At 44.7% G+C, this 27142-nt stretch overlaps 1 pseudogene; it reads left to right on the top strand.

Moving 5' to 3' along the window:
- Positions 1–172: 172 nt before the first annotated feature.
- Positions 173–27142, top strand: LOC136377050 (large ribosomal subunit protein bL9m-like; annotated as a pseudogene).

Raw genomic sequence — 27142 nt, 5'->3', positions numbered from 1 at the left:
GTTTGAATATTCATTTGCTGTTAGCACCTTGCATAACAAAGGAGTCAGGAATCACATCTGACTTATTCATCAGCAAATCATCTCTCAAACAACTCACATGCTTTTGTATAATGAGAAGCGCACTAGCATCACCAGGGGAGGGCTGTGAGAGGGACGCAGCTGGAGAGCCGCCATGGAGGACCGGACAGAGTCCGCAAATATTCCGTCCAGGGCGGTGCTGGCTATAGATGAGTATTCGTTATATTTACTTAACTCCAAAAATATGTAATACTCTCTTGTAGGTATAATTTGCCTATTTTTGAAAAGTATATGGAATCTGAGCAGCTACTGTTGCACCCAGACTGTCTCTGAGGCAGGTAGACAGGCCGAACTTCAGTGGTGACTGGTCCCCAGGCACGCACAGGAGCATGAGGTCACCCTGCAGCCAGGTATTTCCTTGAGGGTAAAATTGAAGTCACAGTTGTTTTAGGAAGCAGACGGTTGTCATTAAGAGCACAAAGCACAAAGGGTCCGTGCAGTGGGTCGTTGAGCCTCCGTAGAGTCTAACAATGGCACCAAGAGACTTTTTGTGAAAGAGCATTATTGCAACATAAACCTAGCCTGCCAAACCCAGTGCTAGACCGATGCGGGGGCTACTGTACAGCCTTCCTTTGTGTAAGGCAGGGGTCCCCAAACTACGGCCCACGGGCTGCATGCAGCCCTCTGAGGCCATTTATCCAGCCCCCGCTGCACTTCCAGAAGGGGCACCTCTTTCATTGGTGGTCAGTGAGAGGAGCATGGCTCCCATTGAAATACTGGTCAGTTTGTTGATTTAAGTTTACTTGTTCTTTATTTTAAATATTGTATAAATATTTGTTCCTATTTTGTTTTTTTACTTTAAATAAAATACGTGCAGTGTGCATAGGGATTTGTTCATAGTTTTTTTTATAGTCTGGCCCTCCAACGGTCTGAGGGACAGTGAACTGGCCCCCTGTGTAAAAAGTTTGGGGACCCCTGGTTTAAGGCATTGTGTTGGGCCAGCACAGTGAGCAATCACGGAAGAAATTGAGCCCCACAAAAAACACAGGAGGAGACAGTAGGGATGATCTGTTCTATGGTGGTATTAGGCAAGCCAAGAGAAATGAGGAGGCCATCACCGGAGTGCGGCTGGCGGTGGAGTGGGGCGGCGGTGCAGAGCATGGGTTCTGGAAGTTCTGGGACCTGCCAGGCGGTGTTGCAATACCGGCTCCTCCGCTAACTGGATACGGGCTGGGGCAAAAGTACTGGTAGGTTTACAGTTGTTCATATGGAAAGCAATCTAATAATTAATAAATAATAATGCAAGAGCCTGACCTGTGGTGGCGCAGTGGATGGGGCGTCAGCCTGGAATGCTGAGGTTGCCGGTTCAAAACCCTGGGCTTGCCTGGTCAAGGCACGTATGGGAGTTGATGCTTCCTGCTCCTCCCCCCTTCTCTCTAAAATGAATAAATAAAATCCTAAAAAAAAAAAAAAAAAAAAATAATAATGCAAGAGCAAACTGTTTCACGTACTCACAACTGTAACCCTACATTTGCCCCCACGCTGTACAACACATTGGGGAGGTACTTAACCTTTTCGTGCCTTCATTTCTTTCTCTGTAAAATGGGGATAACAATAATTCCTAGCTTCATAGGGTTTTGAGAATTAAATGAAGTAATCGACGTAAAGCACTCCACAGGTGTGAGCTATGAGACCTGGAAGGTGTTTTTCTAGGTGTTGGGCAGGCAAGGGTGCTAGTCCAGCAGAGGAAAGAGGACAGTGAGCAGCCGTCTTCACCCCGTGGGAGGCCCAGCTGCTCCGCGAACACCAGGGAGCACCTCCCAGTTCACCAGCTGCCATGTTCTAAGCACTGACGACATACCATGCGGTGTCCTAAGGGATTTAATGACATTCTTTCATTGAGTCTTTGCAACAACTTCAAGCAGGGGGTGAAACCCAGTTGTCAGAAGCAGCGCCCCTTCCTCCTCCATTAGGATACAGGTCTCCATTGCTGCTTCAAAGTACCTTGCCCTTGAGTAGAAACTGCCATCCCAGAGAGTGTACAAGAGGGAGCCTGCCCGCATCTCCAGCTACTTTGACCCTCGCCATATTTTCCCAATCACATCCATATCCTGTTTGAAAGGAACTGACTTTGGAGTTGGACTAAGGAAATCTCGAGCCCCAGGCATGGGTATGTGAGTGAGTTTGGGGGAGAGATGGGAGGCAAGTAAGTACTCGGGGAAGGAACTGATTGTGGTGGTTGAGTGTAACCGTTCTTCCTCTGAGTAGCCACGTTCCCAACATTGCAGAGAATGGCGCACTCTGAACAGCCTTCTTGTGTGTGCCCTGACCCGGAATCAAGCCCACAACCGTGGCATATTGGGAAGACACTCTAACCAACTGAGCCACTCAGCCAAGGCACTGAACAGCTTTCCACATATTGTCCCAGTGATGTCAGCAGTATACCAATGTAACTTGCCTCATGGCTGCCTGTTGGGCAGATAAAATATATTATGCTCACTTTGTTAAAGATGGCGCTGCCCACGTGGAGGCTGTTGCCCAGGTGATATTAATGTGTGTTGGGGGCTGGCTGTGGGAAGGCAGAATCCTTGTAGCCTGGGGCTTGGCTTTGGGATTAAACCTTTCCCACCCTTTTTGATGTGGGGTGGTACAATCCCATCATGCCCCAGATAAGTGACTTTGTATTAGAGACTTCCCTATTTTGTATATTGAATTAAAGGTTTGGATTTCTACACTATAAAATGGGGGGCAGAATGGGAGCTTGCTCTCTTGGTTCCTGAGATTATCATTAGAGGAGAGAGCAGAGTGGAGAGCAGAAAGAGGCCATGTGGCCAGGAGAAGCAGCCAAGATGGCGGAGTGTTGAGAGAGAAGCCAGTTTGTGCAGAGTTTGTATAGGGAGAAGGAAGGAGATGGGGAACAGAGGTGAATAAAGTCTGGTGAGCTAGAAACCTTTGTTCTAGGAAACTCAGATAAGTCAGTAGCTTTGTGAGCACTGAATGTGAGTGGGTTTTGGAGCCCAGTGTGTGTTTTTACTTGCCCACCGGGTGCAAGCTAGGATTAAAGAAGATGGCCCATCAGTTTTTGGCTCCGTTGTTTCTTTACCGACTGTCCGAATCCAATGCGAACCTGCATGGGCCAGGCTGCTGTGATGGTGGCTGTGCCTTCTGGCTTTACACTGCCCACGGCTGCACCATTCCTTCAGAGAGTCATTGAGAGGTATAGATAGGGACAGACAGGAATGGAGAGAGATGAGAAGCATCAATCATTAGTTGTTCATTGATTGCTTTCTCATACGTGCCTTGACCGTGGGCCTTCCGTAGACCGAGTAACCCCTTGCTCAAGCCAGCATCCTTGGGTCCAAGCTGGTGAGCTTTGCTCAAACCAGATGAGTCCGCACTCAAGTTGGTGACCTTGGGGTCTCGAACCTGGGTCCTCCACATCCCAATACGATGCTCTATCCACTGCGCCACCACCTGGTCAAGCTGCACCATTCCTTTTTGCTGGGTTTGGGAGTACACATGAGCCATTTATTAGAGTCTCAGACTCACTAAGAACTCTGAAAACCTAAATTAAAAAAAAAATAATTTAAATTTTTTGCTGTAACTTGGTTAGGAACATTATATAAATATCAGGTGTAAAGCCAGAAGGCAGGGCCAGGGCTACCATCACAACCGCCCAGCCCATGCAGGTTCGCATAGGATTCGGACAGTCGGTAAAGAAACAGCAGAGCCACAAATTGGTGGGCCATAGTCTTTAATCCTAGCTTGCACCCGGCGGGCAAGTAAAAACACACACTGGGCTCCAAAACCCAGTCACATTCAGTGCTCACAAAGCTACTGACTTATCCGAGTTTCCTAGAATCAAAGGTTTCTAGCTCACCAGACTTATTCTCCTCAGTTCCCCATCTCCTTCCTTATCCCAGATACAAACTGTACAAATTGGCATCTCACTCAGCACTCCGCCATCTTGGCTGCTTCTCCTGGCCACACGACCTCTTTCTGCTCTCTGCTCTGCTCCCTCTGCTCTCTCATGCTAATCATCCCAGGAACCCAGAGAGCGCAAGCTCTCGTGTAGTCTACCCCCATTTTATATTGTAGCTTCACAACCTCTAATCCAATATACAAAATAGGGAAGTCTCTAATACAGTCACTTCTCTGAGGCATGATGGGATTGTACCACCCCACATCAAAAAGGGTGGGAAAGGCTTAATCCCAGAACCAAGCCCCAGGCTACAAGGATTCTCAACACGCATTAATATCACCTGGGCGATGGCCTCACGTGGGCAGCGCTATATTTAACAAAGTGAGCATAATATACTCTATCTGCCCAACATTAGGTATACAACATTATAATTTGACATCTTTCTACTCCGTTGCCTGTTCAGCACCTGAAGTCTAGTTTCCTTCTGTCACCATGTTTACCCACTTTGCCCTCCCCCAGCCCCTTGAACACATCACATTTACAAGGAGAGCACTGCTTTTCTCAGGCTCCTTGGCTCCAGATGACAGGAGAGACTTTAGCCCGTATACACTGACGTCATCTATTCTGATGAGGGAATAGATAACAGGGGCATTTCCTGGAATGAGTATGGGAGGAGCTGAACTTTGGAACAAGGGAATTGCGAAGACTTTGACCTAGGACAAAGGAAGACAAGACAGCCCTAAATTAAATGAGCAAAAATCTATCAGCACCTAGATGTTTCAATCAGTTAACTGGTACTTTCCTCAGTGCCAGGTGCTGGTAATTTGGTAGTGAACTTCTCCAACTGTTTCTGCCCTCATGCAGCTAACAAGCGAGTGGAAGAGACAATCATTAAATAACATTAATTACACTTATGATAAATGGTGGGCAAAAAGAATAACCCAGTATATAAGAGTCGAGTAAAGCTCACCAGAGAAAGCACATGTGACAAACTGTGGGGAGGGGGCCAGGCAGAGGATGCAAGAGGAGCAAGAAAAAGTGTCCCTTGTGTGCAGGAAGGAATGGGCCAGGAGCGCGGAACCTGCCTGCAGGTTGATGGTGTTGAGACATGTAAGGCCAGGAGCCGCCATCGTGGCCATTCACATGCAGGTTCCCATTGGATTCGGGCAGACGATAAAGAAATGGCGGAGTCAGAGGACGGGGGGCCATCCTATTTATTGGTGTCTCACCAAGACAGGCAAACCACAAAAGAAGACAAGGGAAAAGCAGAAAACCAGCTCTTCCCATGAAGGGCAAGGGATCAGGGAAGCCCCTGCAATTGTGATAGCAGGAACTGTGTGCCCAAGCTCCTGGTCTGTCCCACTTTATAGTGTAGAAAAACAAAATCCCTCAATCCAATATACAAACAAGGAAGTCTCTGATACAAAGTCACTTATCCAAGGCATAATTGGATTCCTCATGAGAGTGCACCACCCAGATCATACAATCAGTCAAGGGTGTGGGGAAAAGCTTAGTCCCAAAACCAGACCTTAGGCTACAACGACCTGGCCTGCTTATAGCCTGTCCCCCACACCCAATATAAGTCACAAGCGAGCAAACATATATATCATATTTACAAACTTATTTGACCAACAAGACAGAAGAGGTAGAATGGAATGCAGTAGGGTAGGAAAACTACCATCAGCTCTGCTTCTTTTCCTCTGTTTTGTCTACTAGGTTAAGTTAGCTTCTTCCCATCAACAAAGGCAGAGGGCTCCAATAAACCCACTTATAACTCTTTGAAATCCCTTGATCCTCAGGGTAACTGCATCAGGGAGATCTTTTGCATAAAGACCTGGGTTTCTTGAGGTCTCATTAGACATATTTACTGATAGATACGTGAATTCCAAACTGTCCTCTTGATGTTCCACTTATCTGTCAGACCTCACCCTTACTGGACTATTGACCCTGAGACAGAGGAATTCCAAAAAGCTGAGAAGCTTCCCCAAGGAGGGGCTCCGGACACACCAGGACTTTTGATTCAACACCCACATGCTCAAAGCCTCCCAAGGAGGAGCATTCCGGACATACCAGGACTTTTGCCTCAGTATCCCCTCAGGCTCTCCCAAACACTACATAACTCGCCCCTAGTCTGTAACCGGTGCTCTTCTCCCCCGGGAGAAGTGCCCGGCAGGGTTCCTTTCTTCCTTTCAATAAAGCCTGTTACTCTGGTCTTTCGGACTCCCATGGATTCTAACATTTACCCAGACTGCTGGAAAAGAAAGTCTCTTTATATATATATAAAATTATATATATATAATTTTAGTATCTTTCTTTCTTTCTTTTTTTTTTTTTTTTTTACAGGGACAAAGAGAGAGAGTCAGAGAGAGGGATAGATAGGGACAGACTGGCAGGAACAGAGAGATGAGAAGCATCAATCATCAGTTTTTCGTTGCAACCTTAGTTGTCCATTGATTGCTTTCTCATATGTGCCTTGACCGTGGGCCTTCAGCAGACCGAGTAATCCCTTGCTCGAGCCAGCGACCTTGAGTGCAAGCTGGTGAGCTATGATCAAATCAGATGAGCCCACGCTCAAGCTGGAGACCTCGGGGTCTTGAACCTGGGTCCTTCCGCATCCCAATCCGATGCTCTATCCACTGCGCCACCGCCTGGTCAGGCTAATCTTAGTATCTTTCAAAGTGCCTGATTATATAGTAATCTATAAGCCACTTGTGGAAAAATGTCAGCACTGTGCTGATTGGAGGATGGGGTTTCACCCCTGAACTTACTTCAAAAGAGATATTAGAGAAACACTCGATTGAATAATTTGGTCAGCTCACCCCCCAAGTAACTTCAATATCCCTATCTGGCTTCTTGTCATACTTTTCTTTCTAAGCCAGAAAAGCAGAATGTTTATACTTTAAAAGATGCACAAGGGGATTTCAGATCAACTGCTTGGTCTGTGGCTGCTATAGTAATATCTACATTTGCCAATGTTGGGCAGATAAAATGTATTATGCTCACTTTGTTAAAGATGACGCCGCCCACGTGGAGGCCATCACCCAGGTGATATTAATGTGTGTTGGGGATCGTTGTAGCCTGGGGCTTGGTTTTGGGATTAAGCCTTTCCCACCCTTTTTGATGTGGGGTGGTACAATCCAATCATGCCTCAGAGAAGTGACTCTACTAGAGTCTTCCCTATTTTGTATATTGGATTAGAGGTTGTGAAGCTACAATATAAAATGGGGGCAGAACAGAGTTTGGGCTCTTGGTTCCTGAGATTATCATTAGAAGAGAGAGCAGAGGAGAGCAGAGAAAGGCCATGTGGAGGAGGCCAGGAGAAGCAGCCAAGATGGTGGAGTGCTGAGTGAGATGCCAGTTTGTGTAGAGTTTGTATCTGGGATAAGGAAGGAGATGAGGAACAGAGGTGAATAAGTCTGGTGAGCTAGAAACCTTTGATTCTAGGAAACTCGGATAAGTCAGTAGCTTTGTGAGCACTGAATGTGACTGGGTTTTGGAGCCCAGTGTGTATTTTTACTTGCCCGCCGGGTGCAAGCTAGAATTAAAGACTATGGCCCATCAGTTTTTGGCTCTGCTGTTTCTTTACCGACTGTCCGAATCCAATGTGAACCTGCATGGGCGGCTGTGATGGTGGCCTTGGCCCTGCCTCCTGGCTTTACAGCCAACCTTTGCACAAAGCAACCCCCAAGACACAGTTCCCAAGATGTGCTCTGTAGAACGCTAATTGCTAGAGGTATACCTCAAATAAAAGTTTCCGTGGATCAGTAAGTTTGAGGAGAGTGCATGTGTCCACTGGTGGAAAGGTACCAACACATTCGGACAATAAGGCATTAAGAAGTCCTATTGCAAAGAAAACCAGTATTTCCCTCATGTATTTAACTACAGGAACTCTTTGTCTAAATAACTACATTTCTACAGCAAGTCTACCTTTGGGTCTTCCTGTTTTCAAGGGTGTGGAACAGCTGGGCCTCTCCTATACTAGTGGGAATGCAAAATAATATAATACAAACACTTGGAGAACAAGTTGGCAGTTTCTTAAAAATTTAAACAGATACATGCTTATGACTCACCCATTGTACTCCCAGGAGAAATGTAAGTACATGTCTATACAAAGACTTGTACACATATCTTCATATAATTTTTATTTCTAAGACCTCAAAACTGGAAACAACCCAAATGGCCATCAATTGGTGAATGAATAAACAAATTGTGGTATGTCTACTGAGCAACTGATACACTCAGCAACATGGATGAATCTCAAAGTAGCACTGAACGGAAAAAGCCAAAAAAGAGTGCAAACTATATGATTCCATTCGTATAGTATTTGAGAAAGTGTACGCTAATATGTAGAGACAGACAGTTAACAGTGGCTGCCTGAGGACAGGGAAGAGGATGACAGAGGATACAAGGAAACTTCTGGACATTGTGCGTGTGTTCATTAACTTGAGTATGGTGATGTTTTCACAGGTATGTACATGTCAAAACTTATGACAATATACACTTCATTTTTTAAAAGATTTTATTTATTGATTTTACAGGGGAGGGGGGACGAGAAGTATCAACTCATAGTTGTTTCACTTTAGTTGTTCACTGATTGCTTGTCGTATGTGCCTTGACTGGGCAAGCCCAGGGTCTCAAACCAGTGGCCTCAGTGTTCCAGGTCAACGCTCTATCCACAGCACCACCACAAGCCAGGCTGACAATGTATACTTTAAACATGTACAGTGTATATTGTATGTCAATTACTTCAATAAACTGTTAAAGAAGATCAGAGAATAGAGTTTTCCAAAATAAATGGAGTACTTATTTTAAAAATAATAGCTAATATTTACTGAACAATTTTTTTTTTTTTTTTTTTTACTTTTCCGAAGCTGGAAACAGGGAGGCAGTCAGACAGACTCTCGCATGCACCCGACCGGGATCCACCCGGCACGCCCACCAGGGGGCGATGCTCTGCCCATCCGGGGCATCACTCTGTCGCAACCAGAGCCACTCTAGCACCTGGGGCAGAGGCCAAGGAGCCATCCCCAGCGCCCGGGCCATCTTTTTGCTCCAATGGAGCCTTGCTGCAGGAGGGAAAGAGAGAGACAGAGAGGAAGGAGGGGTGGTGGAGAAGCAGATGGGCACTTCTTCTGTGTGCCCTGGCCGGGAATCGAACCCGGGACTTCTGCACGCCAGGCCGACGCTCTACCACTGAGCCAACCGGCCAGGGCCTGAACAATTTTTATATGCCAAACTCTATGCTAGTTAAGAATTATTACTCCCTCCCATACCCTCAATAGTACCTTCTGACAGAGGTACTATTATTTCCATTAAGTAACTCAAATCACACAACCAGAGACGCTAAGCCAGAACTTATTTCACTATCCACCGTCATAGCCACTGTATCACCTGGCCCCAGGGGGCCTTCAAGGAATATACAGTCCCATGGGAGACAGATACCACCCCAGCCAATAGGAGAGTCAGTGAAGGGAAGAGAAGGGGAAATTTCAGTGAAGACGAACTAGTGTCTTGCTCGGTTCCAAACTGGACCATTGACACAGAAGCATGAGCATGGGCAATGCCCTGGCCCCAGAGTCCCGGGGAGGGATGGGAGGCCTAGAGCCGAGGCTACAGGAGACGGGACCACAGGCAATTGGTTCCGGCAGCTCCGCCAGCCAGGACTCCTCCAGTCTCTGCCCGTGTAAAAGACAATCTGAAGCAACTAAGCACATATTGCCTTCTTCCACTTCAGGAGTTCTGAGAGAAATTTTAAATAGAAAACTCCTAAGATTTAGAACCGTGAGTGAGTCCTTTCACTGCTCCTGTTCCAACTTTTTCATCTCTAGGCTGGGGAGGTTGACTGGGCGTTGCTGTGCTTCTTCCTTGGCCTCACATGCCCTGTCCCGCCTATTTTTATGATTTTCCATAAAGGGCTATGTGCATCAATGAAATGTCCAGTAGGGTGACTTTACTTCTCCCAGCAGCTCCGCTGGTGCAGGGAAATGTACTGAGATTACAAAGCAGCATCATTAAATCGCTAAAAAAGAAAATCATTAACTTTGGAGGCCTTTATAGTAATAGTTACTTCTCTGATTATAAAGGTAATATGGGTTAATTACAGGCACTTGAGAAAATACAGACTGAGGAAAGAGTTAACGCAGCAGGTCTGGTTGCTTACTCCTTGCATTGCTCTAAGGGACTTGTGATTAACCCTTAGCCAGCCGCTGGGAATGTGGGCCCCAGAGTGTTCTTTATGTTAGTGATTGATGGGTTGGATATATACTCCCAGAGCAATGGGCATACCTGCTTGTCAGGTTTCTTTGTACAAACATCAAGCTCGACAATGTGCACCTGGTTTCATTGTTAGGCTCCTGAGTTTTGTTTGCCAGAGTTGGTTGCATAGCAAAATATACATATGTGACCAGGTCCCCATAAAAGCCTTGGACTCTGAGACTCGAACAGGCTTCCATGGACAAATAAGTTCCACACATGTGCCCATCGTTGGCGGCGAGAGAAAGAGGACCCTGTGTGGCCTCAGACAAGAAGTGATCTTGGAAGCCTGTGTTGAATCTCTCTGGATCCCATTAATGCATACCATTTTCTACTGTTTTTTGCTTTGTATCTTTTATTATACTAAATCTCAGGAGTCTATAACCTGCTGTTTACGTTTATGAGTCCTCTCATGAATCACTTCATGAAACACACACAAATATATATATAAAACAAAGAAAATATAAATGAGCTAAAATTCATCCACTTAGAGATCATTGGCTAGCTTTAAAAACAGGTTTTTCCCAACCAAATCATCTTTCCAAAGTCCTTTAAATTATGAGAAGCAGCCTGACCAGGCAGTGGCACGGTGGATAGAGTGTCGGACTGGGATACAGAAGGACCCAGGTTCGAGACCCCAAGGGTGCCAGCTTGAGCGCAGGTTCATCTGGTTTGAGCAAAGCTCACCAGCTTGGACCCAAGGTCACTGGCTCGAGCAAGGGGTTACTCAGTCTGCTGAAGTCCCACAGTCAAGGCACATATGAGAAAGCAATCAATGAACAACTAAGGTGTCGCAATGAAGAACTAATGATTGATGCTTCTCAGCTCTCTCCGTTCCTGTCTATGCCTCTCTCTGACTCTCTGTCTCTGTTAAAAAAAAAAATTATGAGAAGCAAACAAAACTTCTAATTAATTTAATAAATTATATTATGGAGAAAAGATTAAATTTTATAGAGGGCCCATGATAAGTGTTAAAAGAATAATTTTACTGTTTTCAATGATTACCAAGATTTACCACAATTGGCTTTTGTGACAAGAATAGTTTCTTCTATGACTTAGTCCTTAATTTGGAATCTTAACTTTTAATCTTCCAATGGGAAGGCATATAACACTTAACAAGAAATTGCTTTATAGGCCTGACCTGTGGTGGCGCAGTGGATAAAGCGTCGACCTGGAAATGCTGAGGTCGCTGGTTCGAAACCCTGGGCTTGCTTGGTCAAGGCACATAGGGCAGTTGATGCTTCCAGCTCCTCCCCCCTGTCTCTCTCTCTCTGTCTCTCTCTCCCTCTCTCTCTCCTCTCTAAAATGAATAAATAAAAAATAAAATGCTCTGGAAATTTTATTTAAAAAAAAAAAAAGAAATTGCTTTATAATGTCCCCAGGAACAGGTGGTGAAAAGCAGAGATGACCTGTACAGGAGAGCTTTGGGAGACAAAGGGCAGGGAGTGAACGAGACCAGCTACCCCTCCAGGTGCCCCTCTCTCTTCCTTGACAGCTTCCCTCAGTGACTTTAATAATAACAGTAACTACTTGCATTTATCAAGTACTTACTCGAAGCCAGACACTGTTCTGAGCATGTTTTCTCTTATTTCATCTTTATAGAACCCTATTCCAGTAAATATTACTATTTTATTCTTTCTACAAATGAAGAAACCAAAGTTAAGTATGATTAAGTAGCTAGTGGGACTAAGACTTAAACCTGAACTCAAAAATTCAACTGTGGGAGGCACCGGAGGGAAGTGGGGGGAAGAAGAGGGGCTTAAAGAGAAACAAAAATATACAGTGACAGAAGGTGATTTCACTTTGGGTGATGGGTATACAGCATAATCGACTGTCCAAATGATGTGGAGATATTTTCTCTAAATCTATGTACTCTGGTTGACCAATGTCGCCCTGTTAAATTTAATTGTCTAAATAAATAAATAATCATCTGCTATACTTCGTGTCTCTTCATGTTCTTTCAAAGGAGATGTCACTGATATAAAATGGGTTCTGGAGTTAGGTTTTGTATTAGTTAGGGTTCTCCAAGGAAACAGAACCAATAGGGTGTGTGTGTGTGTGTGTGTTCTTTTAAGACTTATTTTGAGGAACTGACTCTTGCAGTTGTGGGAACTGACAAGTCTAGAATTTGTAAGCCAGGCTAGCAGGCTAGAAATTCAGGGGAGAGTTGATGTTGCAGTTTGAAGCAGAATATCTTTTTTTGGGAAACCTCAGTTTTTACTCTTATCCTTGGATAAGGCCCAACCCCATTACAGAAGCTAAAAGAAAAGTATCTATCATATTTAAATGTTAATTACATATAAAATGAACCATCACAGATTTTTTTCTTATTATTTCACTTTTTTAAAAAATTATTTATTTTATTTTATTTTTTTACAGAGACAGAGAGAGAGAGTCAGAGTGAGGGATAGACAGGGACAGACAAACAGGAACGGAGAGATGAGAAGCATCAATCATTAGTTTTTCGTTGTGCATTGTGACACCTTAGTTGTTCATTGATTGCTTCCTCATATGTGCCTTGACCGTGGGCCTTCAGCAGACTGAGTAACCCCTTGCTGGAGCCAGAGACCTTGGGTCCAAGCTGGTGAATTTTTTGCTCAAACCAGATGAGCCCATGCTCAAGCTGGCGACCTCGGGGTCTCGAACTTGGGTCTTCTTCATCCCAGTCTGATGCTCTATCCACTGCGCCACTGCCTGGTCAGGCTTATTTCACTTTTTTATTACAGTTTGCATTCAACACTATTTTGTGTTAATTTTAGGTGTACAGCACATGAAGCAGACAGTCATATAGGTTATAAAGGGGTCCCTTCTCTATATGTCAAGTGCCCACCTGGCACTATTATAACATTGCTGACTATATTCTCTATGCTTTACCTTATACCCCCCTGCCCATTTTGAAAGTACCAATTAGTACTTCTTAATACAATTATAAGCATCACAGCTTTGATTTTTCTCTTTTGAAGGGAGTGGATGCCCAAATGTGGTTTACTCAGGACTCACCCCAAGATGAGCCCACTCCCAAGTGAAAAAATAGTCCAGTGTTGGCAAGCCATGCAAGTGTGACATTAGCCAGAAGAGGGCGCTGTCTTCTTCTTGTGTAACGCATGGGAGCCAATAAGATGGAAGAGATTTTGACACTTCTCTTAATTATTTTTTACAGTCCCTGGTTTCAACTTTGGTAGAATAAGTTCATAAGTGCCTATGAACTTTTGCACTGTGAGATCAAAGCATCTCATTGACAATACTCAAACTTTACGTACAATAATGCAGACATGAAATGATTGTGTCCAACCAGTTTTTCCAGATTCAGCCAACTCAGGCTGTTGGGGCTGGAGGGGAAGCTGGGGCAGCTGGCGATTGAGAGAAAGAACTGGGAGGACCCCTGGGAGCTGCAGGCAGTAGAGGAATCTTCTGGTGAGACGCAGAGGACAGCCTCGGGAGGTTACTCATTGCAGCTGGGTGCCCCACGGAGCAGTTAATCTAATCTCCAGATTCTTAATTCGAAATGGAAGAGCACATAAGTATAGTTTGTCTTTAGTTCTCATTAATAATTAAAAACCTCCCTTTTAATAACAGCTTACATCCGTGCAGCCTGAGACTTTACCATGGGCTTTCCCATCCCCAGCAAGTAATAGAGCAGGTGCTAATTATTTCCAGTTTACAGTTGAGGAAACACAGAGGATAACTGGTTTGCTCTGGCTGCCCTGTAATCCAAGCCTGGGAAGGGACCAGAGGCCTGAGGCCTGATCATGGCTCTGTGATCTGTCACCTGTCAAAAATACATTCCTAACTCCCATTCACTGCTCTTTCCAAGGTCCATTAAAGCTGACTGTATGCAGATACTGTGACCCAACAGTTCCACTTGTAGGAATGTCCACAACAAAAGTGTCTGCACGTAAGCACCAAGAGAAATGTGCAAAACTGTCCATAGCAGCATTGTATGAAATAGCCAAAAACAGCCCCAAATTCCACTAGCATAGAGTGGATAAATAAATGTGATATAGTTCTTCATGGAATACCATGTAGGAATGAGAATAAATGAGCAAGAATGCACAAAACGTGAATAAATTTCATATATATAAAGTTCAAGAACAGGCATAATTAGTGTACATCTCTAGGGTGATCGAAGTTAGACTTTTGATTTTGAAACAGCTATAATTCAAGAATGTTAAAATCCTAATGGAGCCTGACCTGTGGTGGCGCAGTGGATAAAGTATTGACCTGGAATGCTGAGGTCACCAGTTCGAAACCCTGGGCTTGCCTGGTCAAGGCATATATGAGAAGCCACTACTACAAGTTGATGCTTCCCACTTCTTCTTCTCTCTTTCTGCCCTCTATCTAAAAATCAACAAATCAAAGTTTTAAAAAAGTTGGAGGCCCTGGCCAGGTAACTCAGTTGGTTAGAGTGTCATCCTGATACACCAAGGTTACGGGATCAATCCCCAGTCAGGGAATATACTTGAGTCAACCAATGAACACATATATGTGTGGAACAAATCAATGCTTCTCTCTTTCTCTCTCTCTCTCTCTCCCTCTCTCTCACACACATACTCTCTGCCTTCCTCTCTCTCTAAAGTTAATCAATTAAAAAGAAAGAAACCAATGGAGGTAAAGAACTCTCTGACTGATTATTCCCTTTGATGACCAAGAAAGGGACTGTTACTATGAGTGCTTATGTGACACTTACTGGAAGAATGATTTTATTGTTTTCTCCTGAGCTGAATAGTGAACTGTATTTTATTATAGTTTTGAAAGCTATCTGTAATGTTGTATAAAATAGACTGTCCATTTAATAACTAAATAAATAGTATAACAAACCATTAAAAAAAGAATAGGTATAATTAATAAAAGGTGTGGAAAATCAGGTTGTGGTTATACTTCAGAGAACTAGTAACTGGGATGGGGGTACGAGGGTCTTCAGGGTGCCATTAATGTTCTACTTCTTGACCCAGGTAGTGGTTACCTGGGTAACAGGTGTGTTCGCTTGGTACAGATTCACCAATCTGTACATTTATGATGCATGCACTTTTCTAAATGTATGTTACACTTCAATAAAAAGTTTTACAATCCTGATTCGTCTAAATAAATTACTTTTCCATGAGCAAACTTTCATTTTGCTTAAACTGCCCAAATGTAGCTTATCCCTGATTAAAGCGGTTTTGTTTATTGTTTTACTCTGACAGTGACCACACTGTCATTCCCTGAAAGAATTTCTGAAGGGTTGAGAAAGCGAGTCAACATCTGCCTTTGCATTTGTGTGTGCAAGAATACATCTCAGGAGGGCTGCCACACAGGAGGTTCACCCCCTGCCTCCAAGACCACAAACATATGTTCTTTCTGTGCGTCCAGAAAGTAAGGAAGAAGGATGCCAAGCATAGCAAACGTCTTGTCCAAAGGACTGGTCCCATTTTAAACAGCCAATGTCACTAGCACTACTTTGCAAGAAAAACAAGAAACCTAACTCCTGTATCCTGAAGGTGCAGACGGCACCTTTTGACAAGAGAGACCGGAAGCATGGGGCAGCAAACTGAAGCTGCTGAACATTCCACGGCAGACCCTGGTGAAGTCATAAATGGAACCAGATATCCTGTTTGCCGGAGTATGGCCTGCTTCTCATTAGCCCTTATTGCTTCTTGCAGGACCAGGGTGCTTAAAAATCTTAAGGGACAAAACGTACAACACATTAGATCCAGGTTTGGTTCTCTCCATCCATGGGCCAAGGACATTTGGTTCAGGGCTAAACACACACATGCATGTGCTTGCTCACACACACACACTCACACTCACATACACACCACTCCCCTTGCTCCCTCTGCTGCTTTGGAGAGCTTCTACCACCACTTCAGTATCTTCTATGTCAGTGATTCACCGCCCTTACAGCCTCTCACTCCATCCCAGGAGCAAAAGAGAACCTTGAAAACCACTTTGATGGACTCCCACTCTCATGCTTTCTCCACCTGAATTGCATTTGAAGGCAGTGGCTCCCTTTCTTTCTTTCTTCCAAATAGACAGAGGGACAATAGCTGTCCTTTTTGTACCTTTCTGTGTTATGGTAGGGTCATTGGAGAAGTGGCAGCTGAGCCTTAAGGTATGCTGTGACCACCACAGCAGACAATGGGGTGAGAGCAGAGGTCAAGACTGAGCAGGGAGGTATTCTTCTGGGGTCTAAATGAGTCCTGGAAATAGCAGCAATACATAGCATATGCATAGTGGGAATCCCACACCAAGAGTTTTCCAGCAGCGGCAATACTCAAAGCCAGGTAGGATGGTACAAAGAAGTATGTACACAAAGGAGTTCATTGTAGCATTGTTGTTACAGAGAAAAGAATGAGAAGCAACTGAAGCATCTAGCAACAAAAGTATCAAATTATGTGATATCATCATGTACCACTGGTTTTCATGCAGCCATGAAAAAGAATGAGGCAGGCCCTGGCAGGGTAGCTCAGTTGGTTAGAGCAGCATTGCAACGTGCTGAGGTTATGGGTATGATCCCCGGTCAGGGCACATACAAGACTCAATCAATGACGTCATGAATAAGTGGAATGACAAATCAATGTCTCTCTCTCTTTCTGTGTGTATGTGTGCGTCTGTTTGTCTCTCTCTAAAAATAAATAAATGAAAAAGAAAAAGAATGAGGCAGCTCTATATGAACTACCACAAAGTGGTCCATGTTAAATGATGAAGGCAAGTTGAAGAAAACTATATACAGCAGGCTTTCATTTATGTGTTTTAGAAATCCTGTATGCAGGCACACACAGCTCTCTCTCTCTCTCTCTCTCTCTCTCTCTCTCTCTCTCTCTCTCTCTCACACACACACACACACACACACACACACACACACACACACACACACACACGCATTGGTAAGTGGACAGGAAAACATCAAGGGACACAGTGTCAGCTAGCCCCTGGGGAAGGGAATGGAAGTAGGGAGATGAGGGGAAATATTTCAATGTCGCTGCATTTGGTTAGTATTTGTTTATGCTATCCCAATAGTTATTTTGTAATTTCAAAAGCCATTTTAAAAACTCAGACTATAGGGATGAAGTATGGAGGAGGCACACTGGGTGGGCGGTGGCCAGCACATTCAGAGACTCTGAGTCAGGACCAAGGGCTGGGAAGTAGGTTCTCCCAAGGTTAAGAGGAAAGACCTGATGTCCTAATGACGGAGCCTTTATTTTTGTTCTTTGGGGTCATGTGCTCCTGGTTTTCTGTCTTTGGGGTCATGTGCTCCTGGTTCTCTGTCTTTGGGGTCACGTGCTCCTGGTTCTCTGTCTTTGGGGTCATGGGTCATGTGCTCCTGGTTCTCTGGGTCACTTTCAGCCCAGGGAGGATGGCTTGGGCAGGCTTGGTCCTAGGCCTTAGGAAGAAACCTCTTAGTGCCCACTCTTTTGAGGTTCTTTCCTTCAGTACCCAGTTTTGGGGTTCTCTTTCTGGGCCTTTGCTATCAGAGCACAAGATCTTCAGAGGCCGAGAAAAAGGGACCGTGGCGCGGGGCCAACTCTTAGTCCTGTTACTGGTGTTCTCCACCCAGATTCCACCTTAGAATTGCCTAGGGAGCTTTTTAAAAATGTAAGCCTCAAATGTAGACATATACATTGAAATATAGAATAAATGTTTTGGTATGTAGTAGATGACCAAGGCTGGGTGAAATAGAAATTTTCGCCCATCCTGGAATGGTGTAAATTGGTTCAGAGGCATCTGAAAAACAATTGAGCCAATAAAATGATGTCTGGGGATTTCTCCTGATGAAATACAAAACACCTACAATAAGGAAGTTTATGTGAAGATTGCTCTCATCATGTTTTCTTTTAAAATAGCTACAAATTGGAATTAAACTAGATGTTCAACAAATGTCAGGTGAATGGTTAAATATGTGTACTTCAATGGAACATTCACAACAATTAGAATTGTAATGAGAATTTGTAATAATAAGTGAAAAGGTAGTAATGATGGACTTGTAACCTTTCTGGACAAAAGTACTTTTGTACTTATATAAAGGTTTATTTCATTCCTCAGTTCTCATTGTTCCTTGGGTTTCTCAAATGAGTGAGGTCATATGATATTTTTCTTTCTGTGCCTGGCTTATTTCACTTAACATAATAGTTTCCAGATCCATCTATGTTGTTGCAAAAGGTAATACTTCCTTCTTTTTCATGGCCCCATAGTATTCCATTGTATATAGGAACGGAATTGAGAGAGAGGAGGGATCAAAGGGAACAGAGGAAAAGAGGCCAGAGGGAAAGGGGATGATAGGATGGGATAAAGCTGAAGGGAAGGGGGGGGTGCTGTAGGGCAGGGGGGGGGCAAGGGAGATGTTGAGGGGAATAGAGGGGAGGGGGGAGGCACTCAGGGCAACCCTAGAATCTATGTAAACACAATTAATTAAATAAAAAAATTAAAATAAAGGTTTATTTCAAAAGAAAGAATAAACAGCCTGACTAGGCGGTGGTGCAGCGGATAGAGCATTGGGCTGGGATGTGGAGGACCCAGGTTTGAGACCCTAAGATCACCAGCTTGAACGCGGGCTCATCTGGTTTGAGCAAAAAGCTCACCAGGTTGGACCCAAGGTCGCTGGCTCGAGCAAGGGGTTACTCGGTCTGCTGAAGGCCCATGGTTAAGGCACATATGAGAAAGCAATCAATGAACAACGAAAGTGCCACAACGAAAAACTGATGATTATGCTTCTCATCTCTCTGCGTTCCTATCTATCCCTCTCTCTGACTCTCTCTCTGTTAAAAGAAGAAAAGAAAACAGGAAAGAATAAACAAATTCAAGCTTCATTCCAGTCTAATTAATCAGAAGCTGGAGGGAGGGGTGCTAGACAGGATTTTTTTTTAAGTTTCCCCGGATGATTCTAATTGAAACCAAGACTGAGTGAGAACCTTGGATTCCAGTGAGACCTCCCCTCCCACTGTGGCTGAGTCCAGCTCATCTGGATGGAGTTCTACATAAGGTTTTAAATTTCCCTGGCTAGCCCTGGCCAGTTGGCTCAGTGATAGAGTGTCAGCCCAGCATGTGGAAGTCACGGGTTCAATTCCCAGGCAGGGCACACAGAAGTGCCCATCTGCTTCTCCACCCTTCCCCTTCTCTTTTTTTTCTATCTCTCTCTTCCCTTCCCACAGCCAAGGCTTCACTGGAGCAAAGTTGGCCCAGGCGGTGAGGATGGCTCCATGGCCTTCACCTCAGGTGCTAGAATGGCTCCTGTTGCAACAGAGCAGTGTTCCAGATGGGCAGAGCATCACTCCCTAGTGGGCATGCTGGGTGGATCCTGGTCAGGTGCATTGGGAGTCTGTCTGTCTGCCTCCCCACTTCTTATTTCAGAAAAATATATAAAAAAAAAAGAAAAGAAATTTTCCTGTCTTTGTCCCTGTTCATGGGGACTAGTGGGTCAAGTAATGGCCCCAGTGGGAAGCCAATAACAAATTTGGGGTCACGGCCAAATATTTTTATATCTAATCACAACCAGAGGCAGGTACACTCATGAGGGAGTAGATGGTTAAAATAATCAAGGTCAGAGTGAGGGCCTGAAGTTGTCCCGCAGTAGGAGGCGTAGCAGAGACAGATCCCACACAGCTGGGCACCTGATAAAGGAAGGAGGATGTGGGGTCGGAACCAAATCCCAGAGTGAACGGCCTGTTAAAGAGGGGATCCAACCCACAGAGCCCCTGGTTGCCTGCCTGTTGGGGCCATCTTCCACAGTCCTGATAGTAGGGACTAAAGCAGAAAGCTTAGAAGATTTGCAACTATGAGATTCTGGCAAGAGATGCTGGCCTACAGAGTCCTTTCCAGGAAGGTTCTACAGCCTATCTGTTGTCGGGCCAAAGGAAACAGATGAAAACAAAACAGGAGAGAGAAAGTTCAGGAAAGGCAGACAGCCAATGGGGTCTATTAGCAGAATCAAATGATCCCTTTAGGACCCAACATTCTGAGGCCCTCAGGGGAAGAGTGACATAGTGATGGGGCATGATTGGTGGGGCAACAAAGAGCCCCTTGCTCACAAATGTCCTCCTTACGCAGGCTCCCTGTTGCCTGTAATCCCACTAATAGGTTAATTCCACTAGGGTGATTAACCATTGCACATTCACTGTTGTCCTCTTCCAAAATGCAGACCCCTGAAAAGAGTATCACTCTGAGTCAGCAACAATTTAATAGATTAGTTTGTGAGTTATTCAGCCAGGTTGAGTGCCTACTGGGTGCTTGGCACCTCACTGAGAACTAGGTGGGATACGATGGAAGGAGACCTTGTCAACGTGCTAAGATTCAATTCAACTCAGAAGTATCTATGGGACACCTGTCACCTGACAGGGAGCTGGTGCTGAGATGGGAGGAAAACAGAAAAATGCACTACACTGCCACCTCCTTTGGGGAGCTTATTTAGCCTTGTCGGGGAATCCAAGCACACAAAAGATAGACGGAAAAAGCCTTGTTTATTAAACTGCTAATATAATCAAGGGCCAACACAAAGAATGGGACTAAATGCCTGCATGTCAAAGAGCCTTTTCAGATGCTCTCATGATGGAACCACACTAACCTTTTTCATTAGGGAGCTTGGAAAATAAGCTATTATAACCCCACTGTTTTCTGAATATTAATATGGGTGTGGCTTCCTGGTTCTGAGGCCTCACCTTGGTTTCTGCCCTACACCATATAGCTCTGGCTAGGCTGAGCACTACTGAAAGGGAGTTATTCATTAAGCATTTATTTACAGGGTGCATGGGGGCCAATTTACTTTCTCTGCCTGTGCCTCCAACTCTGGCCACTTGCCACGTCTTGGTGGTGAGCTGACTAAACGACCACAAGAGACACGGTTGCTGTTGATCAGTCATGCTCACAAGATATCCTCATGAAAAGAGCTTCCCCAGCTGTTGGCTCCAGCCATTGCTAAGGAGGGAGGACTGCGACAGTTGTCGCACAACTGGAGTAAGGAGCAAGATTTAGTAGCAGAGGAACAGACGCATCCTGCAGGGCCAGACAGGGTGCTATGGCCAAATCTTGAGGAACTGTGTTTGATTATGAAACTGTCATTGGTAAATTATGTTATCCTGGAAGCACACTGGAGGCCAGAGGTCCTTTGGGGCCCAATAGAAAGAGGAATGTAGCCCTGGCTGGATGGCTCAGTGGTAGAGCGTCGGCCTGGCGTGCGGGAGTCCCGGGTTCGATTCCCAGCCAGGGCACACAGGAGAAGCGCCCATCTGCTTCTCCACCCCTCCCCTTCTCCTTCCTCTCTGTCTCTCTCTTCCCCTTCCACAGCCGAGGCTCCATTGGAGCAAAAGATGGCCCGAGCGCTGGGGATGGCTCCTTGGCCTCCGCCCCAGGTGCTAGAGTGGCTCTGATCGCGACAGAGCGACGCCCCAGATGGGCAGAGCATCGCACCCCGGTGGGCATGCCGGGTGGATCCCGGTTGGGCGCATGCGGGAGTCTGTCTGACTGCCTCCCCATTTCCAACTTCAGAAAAATACAAAAAAAAAAAAAAAAGAGGAATGTAGATTAGTATAGGAACCAGATGGATGCCTACCTGGAGGAGGGGCCAACTCACTGGCCCTAAGGATGGGGGAGCGCTGAGTAGGGCCAAACTGGAAATTTAACCTGGGAAATCATGGAAGAACAAACAAAACCCAACCTAAGGCCAGACACTGAGGAGGGCTCAAGCTTCAGAGGGGAAGAGCACAGAGGGGGAAATAGGATGAAGACAGGAGTTCAAAACCAGGGAAGTTAACTGAGACTACAGACTAAGCAAAATATTCATTGATTCTGGTGTGGGGGGGTACTGGCTGGGAAGATAGGGAGCTTTCTAAGAAGATACAGGCACGAGTAGCTCATCTCTTAGAAGAAGCATGGGTTACACAGGTATATCAGTTTGTCAAAAGTCATTGAATTGTATACTTAAGATTTGTGCATTTGAATGTTTGTAAATTTATCTTAAAAATTATAAACAAACTGAACTCTCATTAGATTTCCTTTAGGCAATGCTATGGATTAGCAATTCTGAAACTATACTCTGTGCATTGTTGAGCTTAAGGCAAAGAAAAGCTGGATTCCACACTGTTGGGAAAAGAAGTTACAAATGTGGAGAGGGTAGCCTGACCAGGCAGTGGTGCAGTGGATAGAGTATTGGACTGGGATGTGGAGGACCCAGGTTTGAAACCCCAAGGCTGCCAGCTTGAGCACTGGCTCACCAGCTTGAGTGCAGGGTCGCTGGCTTGAGCATGGGATCATAGGTATGACCCCATGGTTGTTGGATTAAGCTCAAAGGTTGCTGGCTTGAAGCCCAAAGTCGCTGGCTTGAGCTCAAGGTCGCTGGCCTGAGCAAGGTTGGTCACTCAATCTGCTGGAGCCCCCCTGCCCATCAAGGTGCATAGGAGAAAGCCATCAATGAACAACTAAGATGCCACAGCGAAGAACTGATGCTTCTCATCTCTCTCTCTTCCTGTCTGTCTGTCCCTCTCTGTCTCTGTCACACACACACACACACACACACACACACACACACACACACACACTCCACAAATGTGATTTTGCATTGGAGTTGGAGTTATCAGTATAACCATAAATCTATGTCTAATCTTAATCTTCTTCTCTTTCTAAATATACATATATATTTCTAATATATTTCTACACTTATCTATTTCTTTCTGTTTTGGTGTGTGTAATATTACCTAATTCTGTCTGCTAAGAGCCCCTAAAAGCAATAACATACCAGACGGAATAAGCATATCTAGCACCTAAATCTTAGTTTCTAAATACCATTTCCTTCTAAAGGAGCCAGGGTCCTTAAGAAATGGTTTATCCCAGGGCCAGTCCAGGGAAAATAGAGGCTGAGTCTGGAGCATCTTGTTTTATGCCAAAAAATAAGAAAGTGTTCAAAGAATCATGAGAATATGTGACAGGAACTCAGAAGCCAGCTGGAAGGGGCTCTCACTGGCTAAACTGAAAATAATTTTAATATCAGAATTAATAATATTTGTAATGAATTAGACCCCATTGAATAAAATAAGAATCCATATTAATATAAAATAAATAGAGGTTAAGGGAAACCTCTAATTACAGTAGAATGCCAACTAATAAATATATAAGAGTGACAGACATTGAAAGTCATCAAAGGATGCTAAGATTGATGGGTAAAGTTTGTTAAGAAATAGATAATCACAGAGTTATACAGTATGCTCCCACAAATGACTTATTTACTACAAAGGAAAAAGATAACTTCACAGTGGTGGACACCTTTTAATTCATCAAACCTAACACCATTGCATTAGTATAAACCAATATCAAATATTATGTGCCTTCAAATAAGATGCTTGAAGGATACACCTTTAATTTTGTGATAGTTCTACAAAAATGTATAATCTGAATCTAATTATGAAAAACATGAGGGAAACCCAAATGGAAAGATATTCTACAATATAGCTTGTACTTGTTTTTAAAAATGTCAGGGTCAAAAATAAATAAATATTTAAAAAATGTTAGGGTGGAGGCCCTGGGTGGGTAGCTCAGTTGGTTAAAGCATTGTCCCAACATACCAGGTTGTGGGTTCAATTTCTGGTTAGGACACATACAATAATCAACTGATAATTATGTAAATAATTGGATCAAAGAGTCCAACTTTCTCTCTCTCTCTCTCTCTTCCTTCCTCTTTCTCTAAAATCAATAAATAAAAAATGTCAAATATTAATTAGACAATTGTCATTATGAACTTGTGTCAATTAAAACTTTTAAATAGGCCCTGGCCAGTTGGCTCAGTGGTAGAGCGTCGGCCTGGCATGCGGGAGTCCCGTGTGCGATTCCCGGCCAGGGCACACAGGAGAAGCGCCCATCTGCTTCTCCACCCCTCCTCCTTTCCTTCCTCTCTGTCTCTCTCTTCCCCTCCCGCAGCCAAGGCACCATTGGAGCAGCATTTGCCCGGGCACTGAGGATAGCTCTGTGGCCTCTGCCTCAGGCACTAGAATGGCTCGGATTGTGGCAGAGCAATGCCCCAAGATGGGCAGAGAATCGCCCCCTGGTGGGTGTGCCGGGTGGATCCCGGTCGGGCGCATGCGGGAGTCTGTCTGACTGCCTCCCCCGTTTCCAACTTCAGAGAAATACAAAAAAGAAAAAAAAAACTTTTAAATAAACTAAAAACATTAAGGTAAATTTTTAAAAAATGTCAGGGCCTGACCTGTGGTGGCACAGCGGATAAACCATCGACCTGGAATGCTGAGGTTGCCAGTGTGAAACCCCAGGCTTGCCTGGTCAAGGCACTAATGGGAGTTGATGCTTCCTGCTCCTTCCCCATCCTCTCTCTGTCCTCTCTAAAATCAATACAAAAAAATGTCAGGGTCAGAAATGCAAAGAAAGGCTGGAGAAATGTTCCAAAATAAAGGAAAATAAATAAACCTGAGAACCAAATGTTGTGTATGATCTTGGATTTGATCCTAGACTCAGGAGGAAAAAAACCACAAAAAATAAAAACAAAATTGAGAACATTTTAGAACAACTGATGCAATACAGGGTGAAGCAAACATAGGTTTCCAGCTATGAGTATGCAAAACAGAGTTTACTCTTGTATTATTGATTAATTGTATTACTTTCCATAAGAACAACTTTAAACCTACTCTTGTCCCACCCCGGGGATAGTAGTATTAGTGTTCACTGTACTGTGGGTATGTAACAGTACAGTCACCACCCTCTGGGAGCTTTGGAAAATTCACACTGGAGTATTTAGGGATAAAGGGCACCAAGTCAACTTATTCTGAAATGGGTGAGAAAGAGAGAGAATAATAAAGCAAATAAGGCAAAAATGCGAACAAAAATGCAAACAAATGTATCAAAGTTTGTAGGAGTTCCTTGTATCATTCTTGTAATTTTTCTGTAAAATGGAAATTATATGAAAATAAAAAGATCCTCCCTAAAACAAAACAAAGCAAATAAACGTTTGGTTGTGGTCAGGAGCCGGGCAACAAACACGAGGCTCACCGCAGCCAGGAGGCCTGCGCTTCCTGTTGGGACCGGAGCCAGCCCGCAGCACGGCCGCCCCAGAGCCTGCGGGAGGGGACAGGTAGTCACCCTGCAGGGTACGCTTAGTTGGCTGAAACATGTGTTATAAAAATTCTGTCTGTGAACAGACCACCAACTCGTGTGCAGTTCTCGACAGAGCCCGCCCCGTGTCCTTACAGCAGAGAGGCCTTATTTGCAGCAGGTTTGTGTCAAATGATTCATAGGTGGTATGTAGCACATCAAGAAGGGTTGTTGGTAAATGTGTGAATCTTGCTGATTTCATCTCTTTTCATAAAACGAATAATTGTGTAAGCCTTCTGCTTTTGTTATAACCCATCGAGAAAGAGAAATATGTTTCCATTTCTACAAGAAGGGTTGATTTTTTTTAAAAATCTGGTTAAAAGATTTTAAGGTTAAAAGAATTTAAGGTAAAAATCAAAGTTTCCCCAGCTGGCGAGGGTATAGTTAAAAATACCATTGCTCTAAGCAATTCTTTTCCAAAGAGAAGCACATGTTTACAAGCAAACAGAATTCAGAAATATCTCTCCTGTGGTCATCATCCGATGCTTGGCCTTTTGCCGCACCTCACTGGTGCACAGTGAACTCTTTTTCTGTGCTATTATTTTCGTGGCCGGAGATTCTGAAAAATCTTTGTATTGCAAATTATATGATTTTCTCCGGGTTGGCCCCAGAAACTTAATCGTCAGATTGTTGTTTGTTTTCCCAGCAAATTGAATATTCCACAAATCAAAGACCAATTAATGAAAAGTAAAACAGGCTTCTTCACACAACCTCTAGTAACTGCCTTTTTGTCAAAGTAAGAGCAAATCATTCAGCAGGGTCCTTACAGAAGTTATCCCACTGGGTAATTTCTTCCTAACACCTCACTTTCACCTCCTAGGCTGGGCCCCCGCAGGGGCAAGAGTGAGTGCACTGTTATGCAGTGGAACAACCTAGATTTCATCTTGCCTTTTCCTCTGCCCGCCTGTGGGGAGCGTTTTTAACTCCCATCCTGGCTCCAGCAGGGCAGTGCCCCACCCTGGGCAGCATCTGGACAACAGGGAGGGGCGCTGCCCCAGGATGGCCTGGAAAACACCACTCATGAAAGCTCGGCTTAGTCATCGGGGTGTGGAGGCTGTTGAGTCACATTCTTGCAACACGACAAGCAAACAGAGAACAGGGAGAGAGTCTGTAAAACTTGTTCAAGGCTTGGCTCACCCTCGCTCTCCGGCCACCAGGGCACTGTCCTCGTGGAGCGCTGGTGGAGGGTGCCACTGGGTGTCAGGGCCGGAAGCGGTGCCTGCACTGGTGACAGGGTGTCCACAAGCTGGAGGAGGACAGGAAACGCGGGCCCAAAGACAAGCGGAGCTCAGACTCACGCAGCTGGGGGAGTAGCTCGGAGTCCCGGTGACCTGGTTTCAGGGAAGAAATCCGTGGGCCCCAAGCAGCTGCTTCCTCCAGGGCTGGCTGTATATGCATCCCCAGAAGACAGGACATTGTTTGAAGAGGAGAAATTGCTAAGACAAGAGGAAAATTAGAAAAGATCCAGACCAAGGCAGGTGAGGCGACAGTGACATTTCTGAGAGGTTGGCACCTGGAGGTAGGAATGAAGAACAATGTCAAATGGGAGCTAAACTCTAAAACAGTTGCCCACCGCTTTCTCAACCATCTTGGTGTTATGATAGTCCATAGGTACTGGAGTTACCAGAGGAGCCCATCACACAGTGAGGTGGGTATTGGTGTGGGGTGACAGTAAATATGAGGTGACCTTGACATTCTCATGGCCTGTGCTGAACTTTGAGGGCCCAAGACCAAAAGAGGTATGTACTGGTTAGCCCAGCGAGCTGCCAAGAGAATGGATGCCATGAGCTCCCAGACGACCTGAACCCACTGTGCCTCAGAAGCTGAGGGCACAATCTGAGGCACAGTAGGCACATGAGCCAGCTAGGACCCACTATGGCATTTTAGAGAGCA

Source organism: Saccopteryx leptura, chromosome 6 (genome assembly GCF_036850995.1).
Source record: "Saccopteryx leptura isolate mSacLep1 chromosome 6, mSacLep1_pri_phased_curated, whole genome shotgun sequence".
In the NCBI taxonomy this organism is placed as follows: Eukaryota; Metazoa; Chordata; class Mammalia; order Chiroptera; family Emballonuridae; genus Saccopteryx; species Saccopteryx leptura.
The sequence above is the reverse complement of the archived record's forward strand: the minus strand, read 5'-3'. Positions and strand labels throughout refer to the sequence as shown.